At 45.4% G+C, this 22,017-nt stretch overlaps 1 protein-coding gene across 3 annotated transcripts in view; it reads right to left on the reverse strand.

Moving 5' to 3' along the window:
* Positions 1-2,174: 2,174 nt before the first annotated feature.
* Positions 2,175-22,017, reverse strand: part of FBXW11 (F-box and WD repeat domain containing 11) — a 1,385,831-nt gene continuing 1,365,988 nt past the window's right edge. For all 3 annotated transcript variants that reach the window (XM_069654341.1, XM_069654340.1, XM_069654339.1), the window contains one exon: positions 2,175-4,465. The gene's annotated coding sequence lies outside the window, so the exon portion shown is untranslated. The remainder of the gene's footprint in view (positions 4,466-22,017) is intronic.

Genomic DNA, 22,017 nt, shown 5'->3' on the forward strand with positions numbered 1-22,017 from the left:
GCCCTCTTCATAAATGTCCGCTAAGCAAGACATGAATACACCCCTAGGTGGCAGGGTATAATCCTGAGGAATTCCAGCATTATCGACTTCAGTCTGAGCCTTGAAAGGAAGTGTTGAGGTTGGCGGACAGCGTAAGACGACTGAGCAGTGCGACCTCAAGACAGGATCTTGTTAGTCTTTTGCGTGGCCGAGCCCAATTGTGCACAATTGCGCGATTGATCAGCATCTTTGCTGGGTTGTCTGAGCGCAGTGGACTCAGACAGTGCTGCCAGAGCTGAAGCAGTTGGTGCAGAGTTCGCCAGCTCCTTGGCAAAAATGTAGAGCATCTTAAGCCTGAAGGTCCCCCATATTCCTCTGGAGCTGAGGGTTGAGTGGGGCAAGGTACCTAACGAGTGGTGGCTCTTCTTCAATGAGGAAGAATGTTGTTTTGAAGAACCGCCGGGTGAACAAGACATCCTGCAGGCTTCTTTGTGTCCTTGCAGACCCCGTAGACCACTCTTCGGTCCGAGCACTGGGTGACCTAGAACAAGTCTGGTTTGTCACCATTCTCCATATGGAGGAAGGTGAACAGCTTTATCTACCGTTCACGAAGCGTCTTGGGGTGCATTGACTAACATGAAGCACAATCCTGTGTCCCATGTCCCTCATTGAGGAAATAAAGACAGATCCTATGAGGAACCGAGACAGACATCGGATGTCTGCACTCGACACAGGGTCTGAACCCTGAAGACTTTGATGGATTCGGTAGTATGTCAAAAGAACAAGAAAACCTCTAAAGAAGCAGTGTTCCTAAAGCATGGCGAGTACACTGAAACAATTAACTACGGTCACAGAGCATGGCACCTCCATCTACATATGCTGTGTCTGTTGAGGGACACAAAGGTGTCAGGCAGAGACGCGCTGCACCCCTTAGCAGCAGAAAGGTTTTCCAAGAGCAGTTGCGCTGGGAGATGCATATCAATCAGGAGTAATCCGTGGAAATAATGAATACATAAGATATTAAAAATATGGGGTAGATGATGAGACAGAAAACTGAATGTCCAGGCCCCACACCATCCACATCCTTTGCCTATCCTGGGTGCAAATGATCCTACTGCATTTGGGATCCTAATGGGGAAAATTGAATTTACAAACCAGTGCACCGCCCTTGCTGTCCCTACAGGTATGTCCACGGGTTGGTTTTTACTCATAATGCACAATGGCAATATGCCAAGTTCTTCATGAGATGTTACCCACGGGTAAGTCCTTTATTTATATTTATATAGCGCGCAAGCAGCCCAGGGGCATTGAGGCGCTGTTACTTGCAATAACTTAGTTACATGGTACACATGATAGCGATTGTTGACACATTATGAATAGTACAAGAAATCATACTGTTACAAATATTGCATTTGGTCGTATATTACAACATATGTGATAAGTATTCGTGTTGATGTGTCGGTCCTTATGTGGCCACCATGTTGCATAACAATCCTGTGAATGACTGTACTTATTCCTTAAGATAGGCAAATGGAAGGCATATATGGATGAGATGAAAGTGTGAATCAACATGAATTAGTTGAACCTAAAGTGCAGGCATAATATATCCACGTAGTCTGCCTCAAAATTACTAGTTATTTTATTGTCATAATTTACTTTTTGGAAAACTTCATTAGTAATGTTATTGGTCATTTCAAATGCAATGTACATGGTCCAGAAGAAAGACATTACATGATGGATCTTGACCATAATCAGGCTGTCAATGAAGCATTTACACATGACTGAAATAAGAGTTTGAGGGGGTGAAAAAACATTTTCTGTTGAAGAAGACCGTGGTATCGCTGTATGAAGGTTGCTTAGTACAATTAACTCTGAAAAGTTGCATACGTTTCTAATGAATGGTTGTTAGAATAGTGCGAGTGGCGCTTTTCCCTTCCCCTTGATGGGAAGCAGCTTTTTTGCATCCACTGAAAATATTACATAAGGCCATAATGATTAAAGGTTCTATTAAACTAATTACTGTTTGCATTTCTCCTCCTACTACTACTGGTGGGACATGCTTCACTGAGGAAGGGGACAGACAACAAGGTGTCCCAACTTCTATCACAGCAAGACTTCATCCTGATGGTAGAACGCCATGAAAAGTACCTTATTTGGAGAGACGGTCAGATGAATCGAAAATCATGAAGTGGTCATTTCATTTTGAAAAACACAAAGTTCAAACTTTTTTTTATTAAGCACATTCCACAGTACAAAGCTTTAGATCATAAACAATATCTGTACAATTTAACAGTTTCAATAAGCTGTTCATACACAACCCCCCCAAAAGATAATTGGCAAACATAATTACAATTTTGAGTTTGACTTTCCCAGTGCTTTGAAACAAAATTCGCAATTGCCCAATATGCTAAGCAAAGGAAGGTCCACAGTGCAGCCAGGGATCACTACCATTAACTCCAGGCGTCAAGAGTTCCTTGGGTGCCAATCACAAAGTCAACTGGTACAACACGCTAAGCACAATCAAATCTTTGACCGCATTTTCAGTTCGCACATTTCGTGAAGAAAAAATGATTTTGATCTCATACATGCACAAGGCAGGACTCCATTTGTTATAAATAATATAACTTTTAATTATGCCTGAATGAGCAGACACCTTTAACAGTATAATAAAGATGTTGAATAGAAAAGGAAAAAAAAAAACGCTAAAAAAGAAAAACCTGTCAAACCTACCACATCATAGATTATGTGGATAGTTTTACAACACTTGAACATCTTTTCTAAAACATGTTTCTCAGTGAAATGTACAAACATAACATGTAAAAGGACATTTAGAAAAAGAACTTTGATCCCAACACCTTTTTTAGTGTAAATGAAAGAAAACAAGAATTACATTTACAGAAGAAATATTGTGTGCTTTATAACGAATTATGTCGGTAAGGAGAACAGTCACAATTTAGTAGGATTTCTTCATCATTATCTTAACACTTCACCATTGTCGATAATTAAATATAGCAGAAAATGTTCATATTGTTTCCCCCCAAATTAAATGTGTGACCATGCAATATTCATGTTTTCTCAAACTTCTCATTTTAGTGCTGTGGAAACTAATCGCAGAAAAATACTGCATATAGAACCAAAATGAAACTATAAACCTAATGGCAGATAGTATGTAAGTGTTGAAGATGTATTGGCAAAAGGGCAATCATTTAGTAGATGTTTGAAGACATTGATGTGGCAAAAATAATGAAGAACGGTGAAGAAACCCGTTCAGGTGAATGTTGGACTTACAAAGCAGAACAAACACTGATCAGGCTGAATCCACAGAAAACAAGTTTACTGTGATACCGGTGCAATATTAAAGGTTATGGATGCCAACTCAACTATACTGACTGCTGTAAATCCATACTTTAAACCATAAAGATTTTCACTCCACCAACAAAAAAGTGTTACTATACATAAATAAATTTTAAAAAGACCTATTGTAAGTACTGTAGCACAAAATATAAACATACAGAACATAAATTAAACATTATTTAGGTTTTAAAAAGCTCAGAATTACAATTTAAAACATGTATATTCCATTAAAAATCCTAATGAATACTGAAAACCTCTGTATTAAGAGGGATATTTCTAGGTCAGTGATATTAACCCCTCTTTGCCAGAAGCTGGAATTTTTCAATGCCAAGACCATATTTATAAATTAGCATTTGGAATACTTTGACTCCCAACACCTAGAGGGGTAGAACGGTTATGTACATAATATCTACATGCGTATATCTGAATTTCTGAGGCAAGCCCAGAGAAATTTTATTACAACAAACAAATGTCGGACGGCTGTAGCACAGAGTAAAGACTTAAAAAATAAAGACACAATGCTATACAATTAATTTTCGATTATTGTCTTTTGTAGGTACAGTAATCTTTAAATAAAGAATTATTGGTGCTGTAAATAAAATTCAAAACTACATTTTGCTAACTGGCTGAGATTTCTATCTAGATGTTTAACATACATTTGTGTCAAACAAAGGCTTTTGATTTTCAATAGAGCTGAGCGAAGAAACGACGTTGCAAGCAAAAGTTCTGTACAGTACGTTCTGGATATGTGTTTGGCACCCAAACTTCACCGGAGAATGTTTTTCTTAGAAGTCTCAGACAAAAGTGCAAAGCAATATAAATTAGGCCAAGTCCTTTCTTGACTGTATTTACTTCTGATAAAGAGGCAATTGTTCAGTTTTCTGTCAGCAATTTACAACTGAAGCTTTGGATTGAATGGATGGCTGTCTCACGTTTAACCATCTAAAAGTCAAAACTGTAGTCAATGCCGCCAAGGCCTCAATGATAACTGGTGCAGCAAAGGTAACAAAGAATCTGAAGAATTGGGCTGCCAGGTATGTGCCCAGCATCCAACTGCGGCTCTGATTTGCTGTGAATGAACATCTTCAGGCATGTAGTAGCCACATATCCAGTAGTTCACAATTGTGGAACCCTGAAAAGGGTAAATTGTAAATCTGTAAATGACACTGGTAACAATACATTTCTAAAAGTGCATACAGGTTTTGAAAGGAAAGTCATTGACATCAAGTTCAATATTTTAATAATGTCTACAGAACATGCCAGTGATATTCATTATTCCAACACCGTCTTTGATCAGGTCAGCATCCTCAAAAGAAACCAACTTTCTTTTTACAAGTGTATACAGCTTAAGAATACTGGTCACAGAACATTCACATTCTGACCATAAAAATAAAAGTAGTGTTCTTTGACCACAGACAAATAAAACAAAATATAGTGTGAATTCATTACTCGCACTATCTGGCCCCAGTGATACAATGTTCAGGACAATGTAAAATTGTCTGTTTGCCCATCTTCCCAATATTCTGGTGCCATTTTGGTATTAAAAATATATATTAGGAAAGGACGTTCCTGTACCGCTTTTGTATTAAAAAATGAACTAGGAAAAGAACAATACAGTGGATAATGCAGTTCAGTTCAAATGTAGCGCACAAAACAGGATACATTGGTTAACTGTTTAACACATGGTAAACTCATTATCAAATCCGCTCCATTTCCAACTTGTGGAGTTAGAGTCGATATGTAGCAGTAGTGTAACCTGGGAAAGAAATGACTAAGTTACAGTACATACGAGAAGACAATATGACTTGTCAGGTGTCCCCTGCGTCCAAGACTTAAAAACAGTTTCCAATGCCCTAGGTAAGTGGATGTATACCACTACAAGGTTTACGTTACATACCTGTGAATATTGTTCTCCAGCATGGGTGGGCATGATCAGATTCACCCACACAGACTTTTTTCATTCCTTCTCCTTTGAACTCATTCCCCACTGCGTTGGCAAACACAAGCCTCGGAAAACGAAGCCACATCCGAGAAAAAACGCCATCAGGATTTTGTCGGCATTTTCAACTTAGACTTCAACTGGGAGTAACAAAGTGACACTCCCAAACCTAATCTGCACAAATTTTGTTTAGCCTAATGATTTGCTCTTAGCACTCTGTTAGGACAGGAATGACTCTGTCTCACTTTTGCTGCTATCACTAATCTACGCTTTTTCCTTGCTACCTTTGCTAATCATTCAATTGCCTTCTATGCATGCTTCCCCTTCTACCCCACACCACCGCTCAGATTACAAGCTTACATGTCGTGTGACCAATGAACATGAATGTATAAGGTGTGTGTTTTTCTTAGTTTGCTTTTTTTGTTTATGCCTCCAATGACAACAAATATTTCTCTGTTTTATGCTGTTAATACAAAACTATTTTGTACTTTTTACATAGACTGTGTCTCTTTTTTCTTACCTCAGGTGTCCCATCTGTTTAGCCAATAGGACTAGATGTGATACAAACCGAAGCATTTATTGCAATAATGTTGGGTTAACAAAGGGGAGGTTACAGAATATTAACCCACCCTGTTTTTCAAAGTACAAACCCACGGCACAGCACACTCTCCATTCTATGATTTATAGTTTATTTGCCCTGTCTTGCTTGTGCCTCCCATCGGGCTGCACCGAACCCCTTCCCCCTAACCTATGGGGATTGATATGAACCTCCATTCCTTCTTTTTGACAACACCAGGTTGTCTGTTCGGTGTGGGAACTCCTAACTGTGAAATCTACACATTCTGAAACTTTGTTCCCTGCCTTGAGCACATCTGTATACCAATACGTGCTCCTTTTTTTGTACCTATTTAGAGTACCAAAACACTCTACTGAATTTCTTCTTCTCCACATATTTATGTTCCCTGGTGCCAGTTGCCTAAGATTGCATCCACCTTGCCGTTTTCGTGTTCAGGTATGGCAGAAAGTGCCACACTTAGCTATTCCGAAGAGCAAACCTCTGAACTAATTGGAGACCCCGCTTTCTGCGACTGACCAGACCCCAACCAGCTAAGAGTCCAGGCCAATACTGCGGAAGCTATTTTGAATCTTAAAAAGAAATCCTTTAAAACCGAATTACATGGACATTTCCTCAGGGAATATTTAAGATCTAGTATTATCCCTGAGGGCCTGATTGTGAGGAACAAACCACGATTGTTCCTAGAGGACAAGGAATACACAACAAACTTTAGCTTCATTGCTACAAAATGTAGCCGTGCCCTGATGGTCTTGACGATAACTACTGCCCAATGCATCAGTGCAGGCCTACAGAAAACCCTAGAAACTGAAGAAACTAATTTCAAAACGAATACAGCTATAACTAATGCCCGGGAGCAATTGAATTAACTTAACAAGCAGTTTGAGGTATTCAAAACCAATACCATTGCTAGGAAAACGAACAAACTGCATAAAGACATTAAAGATTTCAACACAGAACTTGTCTACCCTTGCACGTCTGACGACTTTGCTAATACACACAAACAACAAGGAAGCACACCTAACACTAGAGGGCGAGGTGGCAGGAGGAGAGTGACTTTCGCAGGATCAAGTAGTAGTTCCTCAGGTAGCAGATCCAATTACAATTACCCACCGTATACACCACAATTTGGCCAACAACAATTTCCAGCACCGCCACCCCCACAATTTCCTTTTTTAGGAAGAGGTGGCCCAGGAGGAGGATGGGGATCGCCCATGTACCTCCCCTGGAATACGCCATACCAAGGACTACGCAGACGCCCCAGATAACGGAGGCGTCAACGATAGACCACTCTGCAAATATGGTACCCATCTTTAACCTGGCAGAGATTGACCTTAAACCGAGCCAAAGTTCCATCTTATCAAAGGGTCTTTCCTTTGTACCAACTACCAACATTGATTGGTACAACATGGAAGTTGAGTTGAGATGTTTTTTCAGAACCCTTAGATTACTCGTCTTCTTTAAGGAGCACGATGAGATAGGAGACATTGACACAGGTCTCCATCCACCATCCACTTTTACACTTACCGACAGCCAGACACCACAGGATCTGATTACTTTCGCGAACTGTGTCCTAAGTGACATTAAGAGAATGAGTAAAAAGAACTACCCTAGACGACAGAATCTAACCAAAAAGGAAAGGACTGCCTTCAAGCAACTGGCTGACAATCGAGACATCATAATTAAACCTGCGGACAAAGGAAGGGGCATTGTCGTGATGACCAACGAACAATACTCCTCAATGGTCATGGACCTCTTAAGGGACCAGACCAGTTACCGCCTGCTTAAAAAGGACCCTACCAGTGAGATCAAAATGGAGATCGCAGAAATGGTCGCCTTTGCTGCTGACCGTGACTGGATCTGAACAAAATAAGCATCTTTCCTGACTACCTCCCAAGAACGTACTCCATGTTTATACGCTCTTCCGAAAATCCACAAAGATGCACAGAATCCCCCAGGACGACCCAATGTATCAGGATGTGGGTCGATACTGGAACCAATCTGTAGATTTATCGATTGGTTTGTTAAACCCATCAGTATTAAAACCAAAGCATATCTATGTGACACAACCCACACTATCCAGATCTTCGAAGGCCTCCCGTTTGATCCTGCATCTCAATACCTAGTGACTATGGATATCAAATCACTTTACACATCCATTCCTCAAGAAGCAGCCATAGATTGCGTCTATGAACACCTCACATGCAGCAACACCCAATCTCGAGTTCCATCAGAATTTATCATAAAACTCTTCACCCTGGCTTTATGCAAGAATTTCTTTACCTTCAATAAACAGTTCTTCCTGCAGATTAAAGGGACGGCGATGGGCGCTACCTTCACCCCAAGTCTGGCCATCCTATTCATGGCCACCTTCGAAGACAAATGTGTATAATCTAGTGAACCCATGGACAGCCCACATCCATGAATGGCGTAGATACATCGATGTCATTTTCCTGTGGTCCGGGGATGAGACATCACTTCAAACCTTTTTGGTTTGGCTCAATGCCTGTGACGAAAATATCCAATTCACAATGGAATATGACCGCGAAACTATCCACTTCCTAGACCTTCAAATATCCTCCATGGAAGGAAAACTTGTATGCAATCTATACAGAAAACCGACAGACCGAAATACCATCCTGCACTTTAAAAGGGACCATCCTAAACATGTCCAACATAATCTCCCGTATGGCCAGTTCCTGCCAGTTAGAAGAAACTGTACATCACTATCAGACTTCTATACTAACTCTGACTTTCTAGCTGACAGACTAAAGCAGAGGGGTTACCCTAAAAAACGTGTGTCTAATGCTCAAAAAGGAGCAAGCTTCACTAACCGGGATACCCTCCTGGAATCTGAATCACTACAGGGAGAGGAGGCACCAAATAGGATCACATGTGTGACCACACACGGGCCAATCTCTCTCCAAATTAAGAAGATGATTTACAAGTACTGGCCGATAGTAACACTACAACTACCTGAGGAACAACCACCGAGATTTGCTCTAAAAAGAGCTTGGAACTTCAAAGAGCACCTAGTACACTCAATGTACATACAGGACACCCAGAGCACTGGCCTTTGGAATCTACGCAAGACAACTGGGCATTACCCCTGCGGGTCATGCTCTATATGCAAATTCACTAAGAAAATCAAGACATTTTCCAACAAAGGGAGAGAATGGACTCTCAAACACCACATGAACTGCAAGAGCAGTCATTTGGTCTACTGTATCCAATGCCCATGTGGCTACCGATACATAGGCCAAACAATGCGCAAGATGGGAACCCGGATCTCAGAACACCGATCCAGGATCCGATGCAAACACCTTACGTCACCAATGGTAACGCACTATGTAGAGACTCGCCATACACCTGATGATCTCTTATGGTGGGCTTTGGAGAAAGTGCATTCAGGCCACAACGTTCAGACCGGGCTCCTCAACCTAGAGAGCAGATGGATTCACAAATTAAATACTTTTGATCATGGCCTCAACGAGCTACACAATCCCCAGCCCTAATAACCTTTCTGGACTTCATGTCCGTATCACATCCACCCACATGCCTATACAGGCACCCCTTGTGCCAAACCCCCCACAACAACCCCCACCAAAAAAAAAAGCTGCCGGGGGGGGGCAACATTTGAGGATCACGCGACCCCGAGGTTTGCGCACATTCTGCCTACTCTGATGCTCTTCTGACCCCAGTCCATACCCTAAAGAGGGGTATCAAAGCATTTATCCACACCGACACGAGATATGGGATGGTTGCCAAACGTGACAGCTATCCTGCCAATATCCACCTGGGAGACAAGCCAGCACTGGTGCCCCCCCAGTTTTCGCCCCCCCCCCTTTTCCTCCTTGAACTCACGTCCAGCTGTGCTCGGATAATCTCTCCGACACAAGCTGTAGCTAGCCACGCCCCCCCCCCAGTCAGGACCAGCGTCTGTTGCCTAGCTACCAGACTGCTCTCCCGCCCTGCACTGACTAAGCAGGGGGAGCAGATTTGGAAACATCAGGTGACGCTGCAATTTGGCGTGGCAACCACCAATCCACACACCGCGAGCACAGATACCTGTTTCCAGCATCTCGAAGCGAGCATAGTTCGTGTTCGCCAGCCGCCTCCGTGTCCAGACGGCTTGTTTAAGCTTTTTCAACAACCAGTCAAGCAGTCCCTGCACACGCTAGCCACAGTGCGAGTACACTGGATCCTTCCTCAAAGACTGTGCGCCCTCCATTAATGCAGGTTTCTTATCCTCTTTTTCCTGCCCTTCTCCCTTCCCTTCCCCTTGTTTCCCTCTTCCATCTCCCCCCCTCCTAGCTCGACCCTCACTGACTTTTTCCTCCTCTTTCCCCACGCTCCCTTCTCTCTCCTCCCCTCCCTTTGTCTACCTACAGTCCAGGATTTACTCCGGTTCAAAACACCATCTGGCCCCCTCTTCGGTTGACTAGCACCTTGGTATTTCCAGCACATGCACTCTCCGAATCTCTGGGAATTGCCGAGATTTAGCAACCGGCTCAGTCACTTTTAGGACAGGAACACACATGGTGTGTAGGTGTGTATCGTGCATGAAAAACCCCCAACAGTTCCTATGCACGCCGTGTCACCACCCAATGCAGTTTTTCCGCAAGCACTCACACTCAATACCCCCTTTTGTGTCTCGCCAGCCCGACTGGACAGCCGCCCAACTAAGCGGGAATTAGAAACAGCGGCATACACCCCTATTAGCCCGGTTTCTTCCAGTCTACACTGTCTCCAAGGAGAAATTGGCCTTCCATCTACACGTGACCTGGGATGATTCCAACCCCCCTGGCCACTAAGGTACCCAAGTCTCACAGCATGCAGATCTATCTGCACCTCCACGCCTACAATGCGTCACTTAACCGGTGAGGGGACGAGGCTCTCGAGGCACCGACGTTTGGGAATATCTGGATAGGAAATGTGCACTTCTTCTCTATCCCTTTCAACGGTGATTAGGCAGACACGGTAGAAAGTTAAATCCAAATAATCCACCAACCTTGTATGTCTTTATAGTGGAGTTTTTCTTTTTTCCTTCTTTTTTCAATAAGAATAACCTCACCACTAACCTTTGACTATCTTTTTGGACACCTTTAAAACAGGCATTGATTGCCGATTTCAAGGCATTCTTAAAGCTTCCCTCTTATCAGGGGTTCTCTCTCTTCTCGCTCTTGTAGAACTTGAACATCATTGCCCTGACGAAGGCGGAATACTTCATTTTACTTAATCTTTTTTTGTTTCAAACCGCCGAAACGCAACAAATGTGAGGGGAGTGTGGGCACGATCAGATTCACCCACACAAAGACTGTTTTTTCATTCCTTTTCCTTTGAACTCATTCCCCCACTGCGTTGGAAAACTCAAGCCTCGGAAAACAAAGCCACATCCGAGAAAAAATGCCATCAGGATTTTGTCTGCATTTTCAACTTCTAAATGGGAGTAACAAAGTGACTGCACAAATTGTGTTTAGCCTAATGATTTGCTCTTAGCACTCTGTTAGGACAGGAATGACTGTCTCACTTTTGCTGCCATCACTAATCTACGCTTTTTCTTCGCTACCTTTGCTAATCATTCAATTTCCTTCTATGCATGCTTCCCCTTCTACCCCACACCACCGCTCAGATTACAAACTTACATGTCGTGTGACCAATGAACATGAATGTATAAGGTGTGTGTTTTTCTTAGTTTGCATTTTTTGTTTATGCCTCCAATGACAAACATTTCTCTGTTTTATGTTTTATGCTGTTTATACAAAACTATGTTGTACTTTTTACATAGACTGTCTCTTTTCTTACCTCAGGTGTCCCATCTGTTTAGCCAATAGGACTAGATGCGATACAAACCGAAGCATTTATTGCAATAATGTTGGGTTAACAAAGGGGAGAATACGGAATAATATTAGCCCACCCTGTTTTTCAAAGTACAAACCCACGGCACAGCAACACTCTCCATTCTACGATTCTCCAGCATGGGTCTGGGCTGGATTCATATGCTCATGAATATTTCCTGTTGTCAGGCTGTGAAGCCTCAGTAAAAGAAAAAACAGTGTCACTTTCACTTGAAAACAATTTCTCCTCTAAACCAATCACTGTCCTCTGGGTCATAATGTCCCCATTCAATGACAGTCCTCTCCCTAAGCCCCGCCTCTAGCAACCATCTTCAGATTTGGTAAGCACATAAAGTGGCAGTATGACCAAGAAGAGCTGCAGAGGGGCCGGGAGGGAGGGAGGATTTGCATGTGAATCCATGACAGCCCGATGCTGGAGAACAATAGTCACAGGTGACACATTTTCTCCAGCATGGGGTCTGGCATGGATTCACCTACTCATGAATAACGAATACACAGCAGTACAATGTTACACAACCACGGGAGGTGGCAATGCTCAACAGAAGTAACACTTACCCCTGCAACAGACTCACCTCAAGCAAACAGGATGCATAGCACTGCCTGGCCGACTCTGGACTCTTCCCTGGAATCCCTGCCGACGCAGTAGAACTTAGTGAAGGTATGCATGGACCTCCAAGTCGCAGCCCTGCATATGTCAAGCAGGGGCACACCAGAGAAGACCGCTGTCATTGCAGCGATCACTCTTGTGGAATGGGCTCTCGGACGGCCCGGCAAGGCCGGTTCGCCAGCCGATGACAGTGCATGATGCAGCTGGAGAGCCACTTTGAAACGGAAGCCTTGGACAAGGCCTTCCCATGATTCACAGGACCAAAGTTCAAAAACAATTGAGAAATCTTCCGAAAACTCTTTGTGCGTGTTACGTAGAACTTCAAGACATGAGCAACACCCAGCGAATGCAAGGCCCTCTCTGCCAGCGATGAAGGCGTCGGGAAGATAACAGGCAACACCAAGGGCTTGTTGAGGTGGAATTCCTACGGAACCTTCGGCATGAAACAGGTGCGTACACAGTACCACCCTCGATTCGTGGAAAGTCCGATACGTTGCTTGCAGGATAGGGCCTGTATCTCACCGACACATCCGGCAGAGGTGATGTCCACATGGAAAGGCGTTTCCCACGAGAGAAACTTGAGTGGGGATTGATGCATAGGTTCGACACAGACAGGCCCGGTGTACGTCTTCCACTTGGAATGGGCCGACTATACCGCCTCCTTCTTGGACACTTGCCCTACCCACTCTGCCGGACACACTCTTGATGCCTTCATCCCCCCTGATCTCCCGCTCTCCAACCCTCTCACTACCATGCTCTCCTGGTCTGATCGCTCTCTCCTCTCTTCTCACCTGGGGCCTTGCAGCCCCCTGACTGAGCTTCCACCAGCACTGCCAGCCTCCTTTGCGGTCATCCGACCGATGAAACCAGTGCCAGATGCTGCGTTTGCCTCCATCTTCATCCCTCTGCCTTCCCCTCCTCTTGATTCTCCCACAAACTGTCTTTGCCAACCTTCATCTTGCTATCACCGAAATCTTTGCCCCAGTCATGAGGATCCACCTGAAACCTACCTCCAAGCATAACAGTTGGTACGGCTCCGATCTAGCTGCTTTGAAATGCAAGTGAGAGTTGCTAAACGGAAATGGCAGACCTCGGGCTCATCCTCTCAAACTGGCCTGCTACCTACTCCAAAGGCCGTCTCTCTATCCGCTCCCAGAAGAGAGCCCACATCCAGGCTTGTATCTCGGCAGCCTCTAACAACACGACTGAATGCTTCAAAAGCTGCAAGGAACTAGCCAATCCATCTGCAGTCTCCACCCCACCTCTTCCTTCTCAGGCCCTCTGCATCTTGGCTGCTTTCTCACCCCCTCCCACTCTCTCCACCTTCTCAGCTATCACACCGGATATCTCTAGAATAGTCCACTCTATGAAGGTCTCAACCAAGCAGGTGTCTCCCTGTTCTTTCAGAACCATTAAGGACATCATCTCCTTCCTCGATCCGGCTCTTGCTGACTTCTGAAACCACTCCCTAGCATCTGGCTCTTTCCCCTCTTCTCTCAAGCACTCCCTTGTGCACCCCCTGCCAAAAAGCCTTCAGCCGACCCATCCTGTCTGGGCAACTTCTGCCCTATCTCTACTACACCTTCTCGGAGAAGTTGGTCATCCCCAACTGACCCAACACACTGAGCTCGTTTGTTTACATGACCATCCATCTGGATTCCGAGCATCCACAGGCACGTAAACTGTTCTCCTGAACACCTGTGAAGAACTGCTTGCAAATCTTGACTAACTCTCCTCCTGTTATCATTCTCCTTGACCTCTTCCGCCTTTGACACAGTTAACCATTCTATCCTCAAATTGGCTCCATGATACTCTTCTTCAAACTCCCCTCTTGCCCCTCCTCTACCTCCTCCATTCTCCCTGACTGCCCTGACTGCTTGCCTGCTATTAAGTCTTGGTGCACCTCCAATGATCTTTGTCTTAATGTCAGTAAGACTGAGATCCTTCCTATCAGGACACCTGCTGCCCGTTTCCCTCCTGCACTCTGGGCGTGATCTATGCCCCCCCCACCCCCCTCTCCTTCCACTGAGGCCAGAAACCTTGGGGTCCTCTTCGACTCCTCCCTCTCCTTTACTCCTCACATTTTGGACCTTGCCAAGAAGGCCCACTTTAAACTTCAACTCATTAGGGGCATTCTCCCTTTCCTCAGAAGCTCAATGTCTGGTCTTCTCCAGGCTAGAAAACGAACAGCCTCTTCATCAATCTGTCGCTTTCTTCGCTCCGTCCTCTTCAACTAATCAAGAATAGGGCTGCAAGACTTATCCTTGGCCTCAAGTCCTGAACTGTATCTCTCCGACTCTAAAATCGCTCCACTAGCTCCCGGTTGCTGCAAGGATCAAATTCAAGACCCTTTGCATCATCATCATTTTTTATTTTTTTTATCTAAAATGATAGTTTTATTACAAAACTTATAATTTATGCTTTATCAACATTGTTTACAATCACCAAAAAAAAGGCGGCTATCTGGGGCCTGGGACCACACTACCTGCAACTCTCTCTCACTAAATACTCTCATTCCAGATCCCTTCGATCTTCTGGCTCCAACTCTTTTCTGGTCAAACGCTTCTCCAAGCAGAGAGCGGGGAGGGGGGCAGATCTCCCTCATCAGCTGGAACCCTCCTATGTAACAGACTCCTTCTCTCTGTCGGTCTTGAACTGGACCACCTCAGGTTCCCCCAAACAACTCAAGACCTTTCTCTTCTCCTCCTCCTTACCTCTCCCCTTCCCGTGCTCACCATCCCCCCCGTCGCTGAGATTGGTGGCATGGTCCCTCAAAAGTCCAATAGGGTTCTGGCCATCTGCCCAATCATCCCCAACACCCCCTGCTGTACTGCCCTTGGGCCCTCACCCGCCTGTCGGGTGGTTTCCTCTGTTCTGCACTTACATTTGGGGGGTAGACCTCCCTCGCTTGGGATGTCTCCGCTCATGCACTTACCTGTTGCCTCCCCAACGGGCACCTCTGGCACTTCCTCCCCTAATAGCACTTAACCCCATAACCCCCCTTTTTTCCTTTTTCTTTAACGCTCCAAATGTCAAAAGGTCTAGCAGGACCGCTTGCCTTTCTATTTACTGGTTAATTTAATTGTTTATTTGCTCCCTTGTTCCCCTTCCCTTATGCCACTTTGAAACATTGTTTTGCTGTACAAGCGCCTTATAAATATCCAATAAAATAAAGCTAACCACTAGGAGAGGCAGGATGGGAGGGGGATTATGAATTTGTGGGAGAAACGATGATTGCATAAGAAAGAAAATTATTGAGGTAAGAAGAACAAGTTACTAACCCCTGGTAACGTTCTTTCGACTGGATGTCCCCCCACGCATTCCTCATCTTTAGTATAGCTTCAGCTGCTTCGGAAAAGAAATTCGGCAGAGGGCGATGTGCGTCGATTCGATGTTCCTCGAAGGCCTCCGTCGAGGATGATTTAATCAAAAGCATTTATAGTACACAGAGCGCCCGTTGGCCTCAATTCGGGTTTTCCTTTGCTTGCAATCGAGATACCTGTAAAACACAGAAGTGACCGTACTCAGCCTTGATGGAACGGAAGCTGTAATAGGATAGGGAATTCTACTGAGGGGTAGGATGGGAGGGCGATGATGAATACGTCTGAGGAACATCCAGTCGAAAGAACGTAAACAGGGGTAAGTAATTTGTTCTTGAAATGGATTGTGCCCTCCCATGTATTCCTCATCTTGGACAGACTCCCAAAGCAGTATTTGGTTTGGAGGAGGGAGTAGAATTCATTCATTTTCATGGAAAGAGTGAAGGACTGCCTTGCCAAAAGTACCATCCTGACTAAGGGATGAATCCAGGCAATAATGCTTAGTGAACATGTGGATGGAAGACCATGTTGCTGCTTCACAAATGTTTCGAATTGGTACGCCCCTTTCAAGGGCTGTAGATGTGGCCCTGCCCCTGGTGGAATGAGCGCTTAAACCTTTAGCAGGGTTTTTTTCCCAGCAGCCTGTAACATTTGGATATTGCCAGACTTATCCATCTAGATATGGTCTGTTTGGTAACAGCCTGACCCAGCTTGCGTCCTTTGTATCCGATGAAGAGTTGGTCATCAATTCGTAACAGAGACATGCTTGAAATGTAAAAGCTTAACGCTCTCCGAGGGTCTAACGATCTATGTAGTCTTTCCTCCTCCTTACCAGGATGAGGTGGGGGATAGAAAGAAGGTAGAACAATTTTCTGACCTAAATGAAAAGCAGAAATGATTTTGGGCAAAAAAGGAGGTCTGACCTTTAAAACAACCCTATCCTTGTGGAAGATGGTAAAGGGTAGCTTGGATTAAAGTGCCTGCAACTCGCTCACTCTACGGACTGATGTCCGAACTACCAATAGGATGATTTTGAAGGTTAATAACCTTAATGGACATGTGTGCAGAGGTTCAAAGGGTGCACACATTAGGAATTTTAAAACCAGATTAAGGTCCCAAACCAGAACCTGGAAAGGCGATGGGGGAACACAGTAGTGAGCCCCTTCAGAAATGGAGTCACCAGTGGAATTCTGAAATAGGAACACTCTTCCGATGAGTGCTTAAAAATGGACAGCGCTGCCAAATAGCCTTTAATGGTACAAATCTGGAGCCCAAGATTAGCGAAGGATAGAAGAAAGTATAAACATCTGGTGGTCTGCATAGAAAAGGATCACATTTTTTTCCTTGCACCAGTTGCAGAATCTATTCCAACGGCAACATAACAAAAACTTCTGGCTGAAAGCAACACCTCCATAACGTCACCCGGAAGGTCCCAATCCTATCTCAGCCTTTAAGAAACCAAGCGTGGAGGTTGAGGGTGTTGACCTCTGGATGGAGAACCTGACACTCCTCTTGCGGGAGAAGGTCCTCTCTTTGTGGAAGACACATCGCAGGACAGATGGACATGTCCAGAAGGTCCGGGTACCACGTCCTCTTGTCCCAATCCAGGGACATTAGGATCATGCTTTTACCGAACCTTCTCAACCTCCTGATTACATGAGGAATGACAGGCACTGGAAGAAACATGTACAGGAGTGGAAACACCCAGTCCACTACGAACGCGTCTCCTAGACCTCCTCTTGTGGTAAATTCCCTAGAGCAATATCCTTCGCACTTCCGGTTGACCTCAGTTGCGAACAGATCTACCTGAGGAGTTGCCCAAAGGGTGAAGTTCTGAAGGACTTCCCGAGCTAGTGGCGACTGTGCTACTTCCTACTCATGGGCGACTGTACTGCCTGCTCAGAGCGTCCGCCACTGCGTTCTCCCCTGCGGCTAGGTGAACTGACGATAGGGAGATTCCGTCTTGAATTGCCCAGTACCAGAGCTGCATCGCCTCTCTGCACACTGGTAGTGACCCTACTCCACTTCTCTTGTTGAGGGAGAACATGGCCAATGTGTTGTCCGTCATTATCAGAACATTCTTTCCCCATACAGAGGGCAGAAAGGCCTTCAGCACTAGTCTGATTGCCCTCAGCTCCTAAAGATTGATATGTAGTTTGGACTCCGATGGAGACCAACGACCGCTGACACTGAGATCGTTGGCATGGGCTCCCCCACCCAGTGAGTGAGGCGTCAGTCAGTACTGTAATCTCCGGAGATAGCTGCCAAAAGGGTTCTCTTCAGAATATTGTCCTCACAGGTCCACCACAGAAGATCCTGTGAAAGCCTGGTTGGAATCTGAAGTCGGTCCGACATCTTTCCTGAGAACTGGGACCGTTACATTCTTAGAGCCCATTGAATGGATTTCATTCTCGGGCGAGCCTCTGGCACCAGAAAAATGCCGAAAATCTAACACAGGTAGGCTGTGGGCATTCTGAAATTTGGTCACCATCTGAAGAATGGCTTCAGCGCTCACCTCGGGTGGCACGCTTTCCCAAGGATGTAGATAGCACAGCCCTGATGTACTGGAGCTTTTGGGAAGGTGTTATATGGGACTTCTTATTACTGAGGGAGAAGCCCAGTCTGTGAAGAGAGTGGCAGATGACGTTGAGATGACCCAGGACTTGTTTGGGAGAATGCGCCATGACCAGCCAATTACCCAGGTAGGGGTCAACGTGAATCTCCCCCCCCTCTCCTGAGACTCGCTGCCACTACCGCCATCAGTTTGGTGAACACCCTTGGGGGAGGTCAGCCCGAAAGGTAGAACTCGAAATTGGTTATGCGAACCGCCAACCATGAACCTCTGGTATTTTCTGTGCTTGAGATGGATTGGCACATGAAAATAAGCATCCTGAAGGTCCAATGACACCAACCAATCCTGGAGTTGGAGGGCCTGAAGGATCTGAGAAAGTGTGACCATCTTGAACTTGTCCTTCCTGAGGAACTTGTTCAAGTATCTCAAGTCCAAGATGAGTCTCAGCCCTCTGTCCTGCTTGGGTATCAAAAAATATGGGGAGTACCATCGCTTGTTCCTCTCCACTACAGGCACTGGTTCTATAGCACCTTTCTCTAGCAGGGTTAATATTTCCTGCACAAGGAGCAGATCCTGAATCCTCAAAGAGCGTTTCCCCTGTGGATTGTTCTAAGGTCTCTTTATAAAAGGGAGGCATGGGCTATGGTTTCCAGGGCCCAAGCATCCGAAGTGATGTCTCCCCATTCTTGCAGATGCTGAGACAGTCTGCCCCCACCACTCGTGAACTGTGACTCAAGACGTCAGAGTGGTTTTTCAGGGGCTGATGCAGAGGCCAATGGTAAGGAGGCTGCTGCTTGACCTGGCTTTGCACCTCTGCCTCATCCACCACAAGGAAATCTTCTCTGGCCATTCCTCTCGCGCATCCAACTGAGTAGTAGTAGTGAAAAGATCTTCCTCTCCAAGGTTGCCCACTAGGACGAAAAGGCTGAGGTTGCCTAATAGCAGCGCCTACAAATTTGGCTGCTGCTTTTGAGGTCAGCCTTGTTGCCAAAAAGGTGAGACCCGTCAGGTGAGAAGTCTAAATTGCAGATCAGGCGCAAACCATGACTTTCTCAACCAAGCAAATCTGCGCATAATGGTGCTGGTAGCCATGGTTCTGCTGATGCTATCCACAGAATCCAACTCTGATGGAAGGGACTCGCACATGGCCTCTATGCCGTCCTTAATAGATAAGAAGCCAGCCTTTTCATGCCCTTTGGGAATGTGCTCTGCCGCCATGGAAATACAATCCCACAGAGTGTACGAAAACTTTGCGAGGCATAAGTGGAGTTGGCAGATTTTAGTGCTATGCTCCCTGCAGAAAATACCTTCCTCGCCCATCCATCTACGCAATTGTCGTCCCCATCATGAGGGATGGTAGCAGTATCTACCTGCATCACCAAACTCTCCGGAGTGGGGTGTTTCGACAGGTATTCAGGGTCACTACTGGAAGGGCGATATTTTTTAGTCAAGTTATAATCAACTACCGGATAGGACTCCAGAGTCTCCCAATTCCTAGCCACCCTTTTCTGCAATGCCATATGGAAAGGCAAAATAGGATCAGATTGTTGACCCTTGTGCAGAATGTCAGTGAGGTTGTCGTGCTCCAACTCATGTATTCCTCCACTTTCGACATGAGCTGCATGTAGGAAGCATCCGCATGCTCCCCAGCCTCTGGCTTTCCAAATTCAAGTTTGGGCGAGGTATCTACCCCACTTGCTGCGTGCAAGTTATCATACAGGTCCTTGATTCTGGACTCTTCAGAAATAAAACTCTGGTACATTGGAGTACCGTACTGTAAATGAAATGGGGCTTCATCATAATCCTCCGAACGCTCCTTTTCTTTAAGAATCGAAGAGATTTAAAGAAATATTTTTTAGGTAATGGAGCATATATTTTGTCTGGTTTTGCAATAATTGGCTTCAAAGTCATTGTTGCTTTCTTTATGGGCGATGACTTAAGAGGGACGCTCGGCACCGATGGCACAGCTGGCAAATATGGTGTGGCTGGCGTCATAGGCTTTGTCGTCTATGTCAACAGCTTGGTGGGCGTCGAAGGCACTGCTGGTGTCGATGGCGTTGAGGACCTCGACTTTTCCTTGTGTCTCGTATGATTCTTAGATGTGACATTTGATCGAGGCCTCGAAGCCTCACAATGCGGATCAGGCCTTTTTCCCAGGGCTCGAGGGTGCTCGGGATTTCGGACAAGACCTTTCCTTTCCCGCTTCTTTCGAAGGCTCAGTAGGAGCATGGCTTTTTTTGTTTCTCAAAAATCTTTAACATTTCAACCCTGAAAGCTTCCCACTCGGCCAGAGTGGACATTCGCAGGGCAAGTAACCCTATTGGGGGAAACATCCAACAAAGAAGTCGACGAAGGCTACCTACATTACCTTCTCTTCGATTTCTTAGAAGAAGAGTCGTGTGAGCCACTCTGACGTTGATTGCTTGGCCTTCTTCCTCCGAGGAGTCGGCTCTCGACTCGTCGGTCAAAGGTTTCGCGGATCGGGTAGGAGATTTTTAGGTTTTTTTTTTTTTTTTACTACCTTCAGCTTCCCCTTCCGTTCCCTTCAAGGCTTTTCCAGTCATGGACTGGCATTTCACACAGTCGGAGGTGTCGTGGTCTGCTCCGAGGCATCACAAACCAATGCGGTGCAGGTCAGTGAGTGACATTTTTGACCCGCAATCCCGACACTTCTTGAAACCGGACCTCGGAGTCAATGATGAAGACATTATCAAGAGGTGTTTGTAACAAAGACGCTACAAGATGAGGCACAGCGAATTTCGCTCGAAGATATTGCAGAAAAACAGAACTGAGGCACACTAGGCAATGCACATGCTATATATGCCTTCAATGACATTATCGACAGAAGTCTTTGAGGGACATCGACTTAACGTCATCGATGCAGTGCCCTCTGCCGAATATCTTTTCCGAAGCAGCGGAAGCTGGTCAACAAGTGCCAAAGATGCGGAATACGTGAGGCACAATCCATTCGAAATGTGTACTTATAATGGATACGTTCCTCGAGATTCCCCATCTTAGACTTGCATAGCAGTACAGAACCTGGAGGAGGGAGGACCATAGTAAATTCACATACACAACGAAACTCTGGAGGACCCCTCGACTAAAACTAGAATTGTGTTCTCAAAATGAATCCAGACAATGCTTGGCAAACATGTGCAGTGAAGTCCACATAGCTGCCTGACAGACGTTCAGCACAGAGACAACCATCCACAACGCAGAGGTACCTGCAGACACTTCTGGTAGAATGGCCCAAAGGCCATCAGGCATATCTTTCAGCCAAATCAAAATACTCCGAAATACAGAGGACAGGGTCTGCTTATAAACAGGCCTGCCTGCATGGGAACCAGTGTAGCTCAGAGCTTGTCACCCTGCCACATGTCTCTCGAGGAGAGACTTAACGAGAGCAGTCTTGAGGTCCAGACAATGAAACTGCTCCTCTGTCTTAGAAGGGTGTGGTGGAGGGAAGAAAAATTATAAGTTACTCACCGTAGTGACTAACTTACTCTTAGTCCATAGTCCCCTTTCCTCCATATTGTATGTGCGTCCCTTTCGAGTGATGGGAGCCGGAACCTTTTTCACGAGAAAAAAACCTTCCCCTTTAAATTTAGAGGCGCGCGCGGGGGTGCGGCCAAGGGAGCATGCGCTGCACCGACTCTGCCCTCCGGCGCCACAACTCAGTCCCCAATAACACGTCGACAATAGAATTAACATTGCCTAATGACAAGTATTATTAGGGGGGGGTTGATGGGACGTATGGAGGAAAGGGGACTATGGACTAAGAATACGTTATACACTACGGTGAGTAACTTATAAT

Source organism: Ambystoma mexicanum, chromosome 3q (assembly GCF_040938575.1).
Source record: "Ambystoma mexicanum isolate Mex_15411 chromosome 3q, UKY_AmexF1_1, whole genome shotgun sequence".
In the NCBI taxonomy this organism is placed as follows: Eukaryota; Metazoa; Chordata; class Amphibia; order Caudata; family Ambystomatidae; genus Ambystoma; species Ambystoma mexicanum.